This window comes from Doryrhamphus excisus, chromosome 14 (genome assembly GCF_030265055.1).
Source record: "Doryrhamphus excisus isolate RoL2022-K1 chromosome 14, RoL_Dexc_1.0, whole genome shotgun sequence".
Taxonomy (NCBI): Eukaryota; Metazoa; Chordata; class Actinopteri; order Syngnathiformes; family Syngnathidae; genus Doryrhamphus; species Doryrhamphus excisus.
This window is the reverse complement of record NC_080479.1, coordinates 16,571,557-16,578,290: the sequence shown is the minus strand read 5'-3', so window position 1 is coordinate 16,578,290 and position 6,734 is coordinate 16,571,557.

The window sequence follows — 6,734 nt, the reverse complement described above, 5'->3', positions numbered from 1 at the left end:
GCAGCAACCAGGAAGTGAAAAGTGTATCACAAAGGAGGTTTGGTTGTGAAAACAACAAAAAAAAGTTGATGGTGTTGGTAATTTTCTATGTTGTAGTATCATTGTTAGGACATTTTAGCTAAATATATATAGCTAAATTTGTATCAGTTTTCATCCATTTTTTTTTTTGCTTGATTTTGCGGAAAATTACCAATGTTCTACTGCTGATGACTAAAGAACAGAAAACTGTATACTTATTTTTATGTGCCTTGGAAAATAATAAAAAATGGCTCGGATTGAAGTTAATGTGACAACATACACGTGATATTATATGCAAACAAAAAAATTTGGCATAAATTTTTGACGTTAAACATAAAACTTAGCTTACCTTTTAGGATATGTTAACCAAGGTTCCACTGTATATTTTTTTATTATTTTGAATTGCAAAATTGTCTTGACTGAACAACTATGTTTTGTTTACAACACGTATTAATTCCAGCGATATAGCGACAATATCATGAGTAACCCATTTCTAACCAATATATAAACCAATTATGAGGTTACCTTTACTGCAAATGGTTCCTTCCACTGGTAGAAACTCAATTTGCACTACACTGGATCTCAATTGCCTGACCGCATGGAGCTGGATATAGCTGGGGAAGGAGGATAGTGAGGGGTGGGGGGGGGGGGTTGCAGAGCACCAGATGAGTGATAATTGGTTAAAGGGTAATATACCTGAATACAGGGGGCTTGAGATGTTCCTGTCATGACTTAAGCGATCCCATTTCCATACCAATTAACCCTTGTGATGGGGGTGGAGGTGGGGGTGGGGGGAATGGAGGTGTAAAAGATTTGAAATAGCCAAACATATGAAAGCCATGTAACACTTGTACCCATGTGGCTGCTATTGCTTCTTTGCTGATTGTATGATTCTGCTGAAGCAGAGCTGCCCAGCAACGATGGCTCGTGTACGGAAAAACTTCCAGAAGCAAGTATTAAAAAAATAATAATCATAAAGGATAAGCGGTAGAAAATGAATGAATGAAAAATAATAATAATAGTAACCTGAATGTTATGTAAATCTGTTACATACTTGTGTCAGGTGTTGAGGACCCTAGAGCAGACACCAAGGCAAATGTAGTAAAAAGTATTTAACAGAGGACGAAAAACGAAATACAACAAAAGACGCTAAGGTCACTTGGAAGCTCAGAGTACAAAGTATCAAATAAGGAATTACAAAGTGATTCAAACTACAAACAGTAATCGGCGAAAATACAAGTTACCAACTATCTGACAGAGGAACAATGGAAGTAGAGTGGTATATATAAAGGCCTAATAGCTGATGGGCAACACGTGTGCAAACCAGGGGAACAAGGCAGGAGTCCGCTGCAGGACAGAACAGAAACAAAATGGGACAGCAGACCAAAACAAGCGAAGATCATAACATAAATGCATATCAACTTTTGGAAATAAGACAGCAGAATTCATGGTTCCATTTATCACAGCAAGTCTTCCAAGTCCTGAAGCAGCAAAACAACCCCAGACCATCACACTACCACCACCATATTTTACTGTTATGATGTTCTAGGATTTTTTTGGTAGACAGCAGAATTCATGGTTCCATTTATCACAGCAAGTCTTCCAGGTCCTGAAGCAGCAAAAAGCCCCAGACCATCACACTACCACCGCCATATTTTACTGTTGCTATGATGTTTGGGGATTTTATTTTATTTGGTAGACAGCAGAATTCATGGTTCCATTTATCACAGCAAGTCTTCCAGGTCCTGAAGCAGCAAAACTTCCCCAAACCATCACACTACCACCGCCATATTTTACTGTTGCTATAATGTTCAAGGATTTTTGGTAAATAGCAGAATTCATGGTTCCATTTATCACAGCAAGTCTTCCAGGTCTTGAAGCAGCAAAACAGCCCCAGACCATCACACTACCACCGCCATATTTTACTGTTGCTATGATGTTCTAGGATTTTTTTTGGTAGACAGCAGAATTCATGGTTCCATTTATCACAGCAAGTCTTCCAGGTCCTGAAACAGCAAAAAAGCCCCAGACCATCACACTACCACCACCATATTTTACCGTTACTTACTGAAATAAGCTACTTAGGACACGAATAAGACTTGTATTTGTTTGTGTTTACAACCTTCTAAATATGTTTAACATGAGAGCCCTCTAATTTATCACTCCTATTGTAAACATGATTGTGATTGTCAGTAGTAAATAAAGAGACCCAGTGAACAAGGGTAATACTCAAAGGTCTAGTTTGTAGTATAGTCAGGAGACCAAGAGACCAAGACCAAGTCCAAAAACTGACTCCTGTACACTTTTTATGTCACTATCAAAATCACAAGATTTGGTTCCGGTTATGTCGACTCGACAGCAGCCAGTCCGAGGGTGCGTTGAATTAAGTCCCCACCCCACCCTCTGTCCCTCAACTGGCTTTCTTTCTCTATCTCAACCCAATCGCCGGAGGCGGTCTGGCGCCCCACACTGAGTCTGTTCGAGGTTTCTTTCTTTCTTTCCTTGCCTCCGTTGCCAAACGACTTGCTCATGTGGGGTCCAATTGGTTTTCTTTAATGTATGCAGGAGCTGGTTCTGGACCTGATCCATGTGTAAAGCGTGTGTTGAGAACCGGTAGTATACAGTTTTACTTCATATATAAAATGAAGTAAAACATGCAGAGTTAATCCTCATGGCAAGCGCTTGTCATTTTTTTTAGAACCGATAGAGACAAGGCGAAATACCATCAAATATTATCCAGTATATTGTATATTTTACATACAGTATAATGTACTTAACTAGTCAATTTGGCCTGTACTGTATTTGGTGCCAAAACAAAGCACCCTATGCGTTGAGCGCCCATAATCCAAATCCTGAGAGTAGAAGATGGTTCCACTTTTGGGCCAGTCTCTCTCACACAAACTTAACTTTCACTTTTCAGGCACACAAGCTAATATTACTTTTCTAGAATGTTGCGACAACTTGTTTATACACTATGTGGACTCTTTGTCCATCTTCCTTGCCTATTTGGAGCGCAGTAGCCAAATATATCCAGATCCTGAAACAGCAAAAAAGCCTCTGGCCATTACACTACCACCACCATATTTTACTGTTGCTATGATGTTCGAGGATTTTCTTTTGGTAAATAGCAGAATTAATCGTTCCATTTATCACAGCAAGTCTTCCAGATCCTGAAACAGCAAAAAAAGCTCCAGGCCATTACACTACTACCACCATATTTTACTGTTGCTATGATGTTCGAGGATTTTCTTTTGGTAAATAGCAGAATTAATCGTTCCATTTATCACAGCAAGTCATCCAGGTCCTGAAACAGCAAAAAGGCTCCAGATCATCACACTACCACCACCATATTTTACTGTTGCTATGATGTTCTTGGGTTTTTTTTTGGTAAATAGCAGAATTCATGGTTCCATTTATCACAGCAAGTTTTCCAGTTCCTGAAACGGCAAAAAAGCTCCAGATCATTACACTACCACCACCATATTTTACTGTTGCTATGATGTTCTAGGATATTTTTTTTTTGGTAAATAGCAGAGTTCATAGTTCAATCTATCACAGCAAGTCTTCCAGGTCCTGAAACAGCAAAAAACAAACAAACAAACCATTGGACTACCACCACCATATTTTACTGTTGCTATGATGTTCTAGGATTTTTTTTTTGTAAATGGCAGAATTCATGGTTCCATTTTATCACAGCAAGTCATCCAGATCCTGAAACAGCAAAAAAAGCCCCAGATCATTACACTACCACCACCATATTTTACTGTTGCTATGATGTTCTTGGATTTTTTGTTTTTGTTTTTGGTAAATAGCAGAATTCATGGTTCAGGACCAGGAGAATAGACTGAAGATCTCACCAGGATGTACAGGAAGTCTGCATCAACAATAAGTTCAGTCTATTCTCCATTGACAGTTCTTTCATTGTTGAATTGAATGCGAAAAGTATGATTATTCTCTATAAAATGTATTTTTTGTTAATATTTTTGGGTTAATTGGATTTCTTAAGGGAACAATTGCGGTTTTAGAGTTTTTGTACTTTTCAGACCTTGGGTAGGTAATTGACAATAAACAAGGTATGTGTTAGATTTGGGACATGTGTTTTTCTGTTCGGATATTCTATTTATTGTCATGTATGATTAGCTGAATAGGCTCCAGCATACCCCCCCCCCAACACATGGATGTCATGTATGATGCTACTTTTTAAAATAAAATAGTGCCGTTCAAATCAGCAAATCTTTATCATACCAAAACTCGGGTATCATAATTTTAATAGCAAAAAATTGAGATCCCATGAACTTGTGAGGACAGAAAACGAGGATCCCCCCCCCCCCCCCCCCCCCCCCCCAGACCTGTGTTTACATTTCCCTTCGAGTGTTTCCCCCCACGGCGCTCCATCCAATTCTCCTCAAAAAGGGAGCATGAGGCAGTGGGTTCAAATGAAAATGCGATCATGAATGGAAGGGGGACAAATTGACATGTGGCGTTTTGTGAGGTGAATGCCCAACCTCTCGACCGCTGATTACCATTCGCTAATGAGCACCCTGCTTTTTTCTTGTGTGTGTGTGTGTGTTCATGTTTCTTCGGTCTTGCATTCTTTATTCTCTGCAGCTTTGTGTGAGCCCGGAGAGGCCAACGGACCATAGGTGCGCCGTTAATAGGGAGACGCACACATCAGTAATTAAAGCAGCAGGGGGTCTTGTACTATACCAACTCCTTCCAATCCTTGCTCCCCTGAAGCCTGACCCGCCCCCCCCACCCACCCACCCCCCTTTTATAATGCAATCTTCTCCATCCAATTGATCATTGTGCGAGGGACAGTTTTGCCCCGAGCAGTTTTGTCACTCTCTAATCATGCCTTTCAGAAAGACGAAACCGGTGTCCTACCAGCATCGGGGACAAGTCGGGGGTGGGGGGGGGGGGCAAGCTTTGCCAAATGCTGTACATCTGAAAAAAGCTTTGCATTTGTGGTCACAAGCGTAGTCCCGCCCAGTTTGGTAAAAAAAAAAAAAAAAAAAAAGCACACATGCTCCCCCAGTATGTCACTCGCTAGGCTTGAATTTAAGCCTAGCACAATTTTTAATTGTGAGTTAACTATAGCCAAAGAGATTAATCGCAATCAAATATTTAAATCAATTGACATGACATCCCTCGGCCCACACCGTAGTTTGATTGAAGCACGGTAACTCTGCTTGCTAAAATTAAAAAATAGGATTTAGATTGGTAAAGTTAGCTTCAAAGTCTTAGCAGATTGGCTCTTGTAGCAAGACAAAAGTTATTTGTATCTACTGTTATGATGCACATTAGCAATCAAAGTCATCAAATCTTACATTTATGTATTCCTACATTGTATCAGCATTTTGGAGATTAATTATGATTAATTGTGATTTAACAATAGCCAAAAATGAGATCAATCGCAATCAAATATTTTAATGGATTGACATGACATCCCTCCGCCCACACCGTAGTTTGATTGAAGCACGGTAACTCTGTAGCCACAAGAATTAAAATTCAAAAATAGCATTTAGATTGGTAAAGTTAGCTTCAAAGCCTTGGCAGATTGGCTCTTGTAGCAAGACAAAAGTTATTTGTATCTACTGTTATGATGCACATTAGCAATCAAAGTCATCAAATCTTACCTTTTATGTATTCCTGCATAGTATCAGCATTTTGGAGATTAATTGTGAGTTAACTATAGCCCAAATGAGATTAATCGCGATCAAATATTTTAATCGATTGACATGACATCTCTAATGAAAATACATTAACTCATTCAAAGCAGCTCAGACAACTCAAATATCTAAACTATACCAACACAAAAATAAAATAATTTTTATTAAAATTTTAAAATTACAAATTTCACATTTGGAATGAAATTGTGCATGCTTTTAGTTTCCCTACAATTTGTAAACTGGCTTATGGCTTAAAAGTAGGGATGTCTGATAATGATACAATCACGAAAATAATAGTGGACACAATTTTTTCCCGATATTCCATTATAAATTAGTTCATTTTTATCATAAGCATTCAGCAGAGTTACGTGGAGTGGTTAAAGGGGTAACAGGAAATGGTCACTTAGGTTCAAAGGTCCGTGGTAGACTTCTTTATGGTTGTTTTTGATCGATCTTAAGGATGTCAAAAAACTGTTTCCACTCTAAATCATCATGTCTAAAAGACTTGCGACTGTTTTAAAATGGCCGTCAATTGGGACGAGGGAAAAGTTAGCTTCAAAGCCTTGGCAGATTGGCTCTAGTAGCAAGACAAAAGTTGTTTGTATCTACTGTTATGATGCACATTAGCAATCAAAGTCATCAAATCTTACATTTGATGTATTCCCACATAGTATCAGCATTTTGGAGATTAATTGTGAGTTAACAATAGCCAAAAATGAGATTAATCACAATCAAATATTTTAATCGATTGACATGACATCCCTTGGCCCACACCGTAGTTTGATTGGAGCACGGTAACTCTGTAGCCACAAGAAATGAAATTCAAAAATAGCATTTAGATATTAGTAAAGTTAGCTTCAAAGCCCTGGCAGATTGGCTCTAGTAGCAAGACAAAAGTTATTTGTATCTACTGTTATGATGCACATTAGCAATCAAAGTCATCAAATCTTACCTTTATGTATTCCTACATAGTATCAGCATTTTGGAGATTAATTATGATTAATTGTGGAGTGGTTGGAGGGGTAACAGGAAACGGTCACTTACGTT